This window comes from Physella acuta, unplaced genomic scaffold (assembly GCF_028476545.2).
Source record: "Physella acuta isolate Inbredline_101_S28 unplaced genomic scaffold, ASM2847654v3 ptg000136l, whole genome shotgun sequence".
In the NCBI taxonomy this organism is placed as follows: Eukaryota; Metazoa; Mollusca; class Gastropoda; family Physidae; genus Physella; species Physella acuta.
In genome coordinates, this window is record NW_026731655.1 from 242875 (window position 1) to 248554 (window position 5680).

At 33.0% G+C, this 5680-nt stretch overlaps 1 pseudogene; it reads left to right on the forward strand.

Moving 5' to 3' along the window:
- Window positions 1-299: 299 nt before the first annotated feature.
- LOC131935199 (CBY1-interacting BAR domain-containing protein 1-like) lies at window positions 300-1430 on the forward strand (annotated as a pseudogene).
- The last annotated feature ends 4250 nt before the right edge of the window (window positions 1431-5680 follow it).

Below are 5680 nucleotides of genomic sequence, written 5' to 3' on the forward strand. Positions count from 1 at the left end.
AACCAACATTGTATGTTATTGCTAAAGAAATAAAATAACACTACTACAAAAACAAAAATGGTTGTTTTATTTACAATAGTTAACACATGTATTATTATGCTAATAGGGTGAATTTTTTCCATTTTTGAATATTCTTTGATTTTCAAACAATTATTTTATTCTAAATGGTGATTAAAAACATTAGCTCAAAGACTTAATGAATCGCTTAACATGTTAAACATCCTCTTTATCATATTGTTCTACATCGGTATAATTATATAAATTTTGGATCCCTTGAAATCAAGGGACAATTTCAAAATATAAAATCATCATTTGCTGCCATTGATTTAGAGATCAGCCAAAAGAAAAAGCTTGACATGACCAGGAGTAAACACCCATCAGACAGACAAAAGATAACCCAGCTTGAGAACTCTCTACAAAAAGCCAGCCTTGAGGCCACAAGGAGAAGCACGAATTTGGAACAACAAATAGACAAATTTGAGGAGAAAAAACTGAACGATTTGAAGAAAATATTTAGAGAATTTGTGACGATTGAAATGCATTTTCATGCCAAGGCACTGGAGCTGTATACTCAGTGTTTTCAGACATTAGACAGCATTGATCCCGAGGCTGACTTAGAGGAATTCAGGCACCAACTAAGGCCAAAAGGGTCCATCCGGTCTGACATAGCCAGATCAGCATCGCAAGCTTCACTTGATTCAAGGCAGAGCTCAGCGGGCAGCACAACGCCAAGAAAACCTGCCGCCCCGAAGGAAAATACTCCAGTTGATACAAGGAAAAAATTACTCCGCCACAGAATTTACAAGATGCCAGTGATGATGAAGATGATGATGATGATGACGATGATGAAGATGATTCTGAGGAAGAAGAAGAAACTGAAAATGATAAATTACCCCCTAGAAAAAGATAATGTTATATTAGTCAGCATCCGTCCATAACATAGATCTGATTACTTTGTCCTGCCATGGTGTACTTACAAAATGATCTGATACCGGTAAATTAAAATTCTAGATCCATTTCTTTATCCAAACTTTACTAAAACAAATCAACTCTCCACTTTATGATTACCTAAATAGCATTTATTTAGTATTTTACACACCTTTTCAAGTTGCTCTGTTATGTCTTTGTAATATATGTGGTAACATTATTGCATTATACTGTTTACATAGTTTACTGTATATACTAAATTTATGTATACCTTACTCTCCATACTTTTCTTAAATAATGTATTCATAATAATGCATGTTAGTAAGTCATTGTCACTTCTTGTAAAACTTATTTATTCTTTCTATTAATGTTGCGATCATATATCTCTCACGATTCATTATCATGATCTATATTTTTATTTTAATTTAGGTATTACTTATTGATAATTTATTGAATTTCTTTCAAATTTAACTTTAAAAAGCATACATTACCTGTATATTAAAGTTGGCAAAATTAATGCAAAAAAAAAAAGGGACAATTTCAAAATATAATTCATCAGCTCTTTTGATTGGGTGACAAGTAGCTGCGCACAAAGTTTGCTAACAATAAAAATAAATTAATATGATGTTTTTTTGTCTCCTTTAAAACGTTTTCCACACACTAGCCATCGCTACCCGTAACACGTGAATTATAGGCGTATACATATTTTATTTTTATACTTTTTTGAGACAAATATTTTATTAAAATATGTATTGGTCAAAATGCAATGTGCTTTACTACATGTTGAACGATATTGTTGAAATATAAATAAATAAATAGCTAAAAATCCGACACAATTGAAATAACCAAGGCTACCAATCTTGTAAGATAAATTAAAACCAAGTTACATACATTATTTATCAACACAACACCATATTAAATGCACACGCTGATGTCACAATAATAAACACTTTTCTGGTTGGATAACTTAAAATGTTTTTCTACATTCGAATATGTATTTATTTTTATTTCCCTTCTTTAAATAAAATTTAGTTTATACAATTTAAAACATCCAACATATATTAGGATTGCTCAACGAACAACGTTGTTTACCTCTTATGTAAAGCAGAGGCGTAGCTAGGCGAGGGCGGGGAGGGCGGCCGCCCCGGGCGCCGACCTCAGGGGGGCGCCAAAAGGGGTAGAACATTTTTTTACAAGCTCATTTTAAGCTGCAGTTTAGAATTATAAACAGTCAAAGTAAAGAAATTTAACCGCTGAGAGCGTTTGCATACTGATTTAACTGTTTTCTACCTTGATTGTGTAACTGTAAAAGGTATATCCTTAAGAAACAGTGACCGGAAAAACTGCTTTCCAGCTTTCCTAGATGGGGGGGGGGGCGCTTTTTCGAAGACTAAAATCGGAAAAATTAAGGAATAAATAACCCATATCACTCAGAAAAGAACCCATGGAACTAAAACGTATTTTACGATTGTGTAACATAAAAACACAAATAATTGACGTTTAACATCCACTGTACCATTTTTGTCCAAGATGGTGAGGAGAGGGGGGGGGGGGGGCGCTTTTTAACCAACAAAAATCGCAGGATTTGTATTGGATCGGTTACTAAATAACTCTTTTAACACTTAGAAAATAAATGTGTTTCCTCTAGCTTGTTTCATTATACAATCAACCAGTCAACGAAATACACATATCGTATTACAATGTGAACAGTAATTTGCTATTGTATGTCAATTGTATGACCTTAATCTAACAAACTAATAATCCAAATATATACTATATCATAACAGAGACTGTTCCAAAGATAAAACGTAAAAAGTCTGTCCTAAACGATTTAGCACCGCTACAATTTTTTTTCTGACATTACTAATCATCATCTTTAAAGGATAATGCATCTCAGGGGGAATTTAATTGGTGTCGAGTAAAGTTTTAGGGAACGAAAATCAGCGTAATTGTTAATTTTTTTCAAGACTGTCGCACACGCATATATATATATATATATATATATATATATATATATATATATATATATATATATATATATATATATATATATATATATATATATATACACATATATATATATATATATATATATATATATATATACACACATATATATATATATATATATATATATATATATATATATATATATATATATATATATATATATATATATATATATATATATATATGGGGGGGAGCGCCAAACTGAATGTTCGCCCCGGGCGCCGGGAGGGGTCACTACGCCTCTGATGTAAAGCTATTCTAGTACTCTTCTCGGTTCTCCATTTAATGTAGAACCCACTAGGTGGGTGGTAAAACAAGTAACCTTTTACCTTTTCGTATATATAGTATAGAAAACGTATTGTAATTGTGTACACATTTTAATCTCATTTTGACAAATTGCACCGTTTTGCAACTCTCTACTTTAACGTATACGGAATATAAAGGGTGTATTATATTATTGCAAAAAAATTAAATCTAGACACATTCTGACTTTTTACAACTATCTGGAGCCCGAAAAACACTGTTTTGCAATACTGTCCATTCAGTTAGCGTGAACATTTTTCATATATAAATATTATTGTATCAAATTTGTAGTTTTCTCTAAACTTTGGAAATATTTCCGGTAATCGAAACAGGTACATACTTTACTTCCGCGTTCTCGAACGCCTCTCTCTTGCAAACCGTTTAACTTTGGTTGACGAAATTTTAGAATGTATTTCAGATTTCTTAAAAAAAAAACCTTCAGAATTTGATACTTGATATCATATTTGATAAAATAATATCATAATCGCATTAAGCATAAAAGCAAAGGTCTTTTCACTAAGGTCTATATGTCTATAGCCCGATTGCATTTGAATGCTATTTGAACCCTTAGTGTTACTTAATAATGTACGAGAAAGTTTATAGGAGATCACTCCCGTTTTATTTTGATTTGCCACAGAAACTGCAAGACCACCATGGCCTGCACGGCCAAGTTTAGCTTTAATTAAAAATGTTCGATCTATAAAGGTCAATTTAATATAGACATCATTAGTAAGAGAACAGTGAAGTAAACTTTGTACGCGGTCAATGATTGACAACATTGTGAAACACGGAATTTAAAACTCAGTAAAGCAAAGTGATCAATGAACAAGACATTGAAATAGACATCACATTTAATCATGGGGACGTTAATCTATCTTACACGATGATGTCAACGATAAAAAGTAAAGAGCCCCGATGTCAAGGGTCAAAATAATAATACCGTAATACTGATAAAATATTCAAATAATGCAATTTAACAGGTAGCAGGGTCCGAGCCACTTCACTCCCGGGAATATTGTAAAGTAAAATAGTAATCAGTAACTATCTCATTCAACTGTCATGTGAACTAAGTCACGGACAGAGCAAAGTATTATAATGTTGCAGTAGCTAGTAACGGCAAGCAGTGACCAAGCTACTTGCCAAGTGTAAGTGACCATTTGCCTTGCAAAGCTTTACAGAAGTAAAATGAAGTACATTTTATCTGTTTCAATGACCGTGGAATAAAAGGGGATAATGTGGTCAGCTTTGTTTCCCTAACACGAGTTAGGTACTTGTCAGAGCTGGGTCGACTCAGGTTGTTCCACTTATTTGAACCGGGATTCGAACTCGAGACTCGGGTTAGCAATCTAGCTCCCTACCGCTAAAAAGAGTTTTCAAACTAAGTAGAAGTTATGTGTATTTATGAGTTATTTGTTGAATACTATCTAGTAGCATTGTTTTTTCTCAGCACAGAATATTTCAAAAGTTCAAACCAAAATCGACGTCTTCATCGTTTATTCAGAGGTTGATACTGCACTAGTAATGAAGGCAAGGAATTATCTTTTTTTTTAATTGTTCTAATGGGGAGGTGACACCAAAAAGTTCCGCACCGGGTGACACCCGGCCTAGCCAATGACTATTTAATAAAATATTTTTTCTCAAATATCATTAAAATACACAGGTAATTTACGTGTAACTGGTACCGATGGCTGACTGTTAAAAATGGAATCGATTTACATATATTTCATGTGTTAGTTGTTTCCCATTTAAAATTCAGAATAACTAGGGGAAGCAACAAATATTCTTTAAATTTTGCATACAAAAAAGTAATTATACAATACAAATTAAAATGATTGTTTTAGTTTTTAATTTTACTACTGCAAATAATGAGTATATCCGTAATACTGTGTCCACTCTTGATATATTTGGGATTTCTGAATAATTAATTTGCTCTAAAATATATAGAAAAGCATTAGAAAATTGGCCGGCATAATTTTTTAAATTGTGAAGTTAACTCTCGTCAAATATTGATTTTTTAAATTATTCTATTTAGAAATTTTGGATCCCTTGAAATCAAGGGACAAGAACGAAGTGATTGAATATTTAGGACAGGGGTCGGCAACTTTTCGAAGCGGAAGAGCCAAAAGTTACAATTTTCAAAATTTCCCTGGTTTTAAAGAGCCACTAACATTTTTTTTAACTCAAGTATTTTATATTTTGATTAAGATTGTTAGTATTTGTGCATGGAGCTGGAGAGCCGCATCTTGACATCAAAAGAGCCGCATGCGGCTCGAGAGCCGCAGGTTGCCGACCCCTGATTTAGGAGAAAGTAAAGCTTTAGCAGGGGTCGGCAACCTGTTTGAGACGGAGGAGCCAAGTCACAATATACAAAATGTCCTACATTTTATATAGACACCGACATTTGTATGCAGTTTGGTAGTGGAAAACATGGAACCATGGC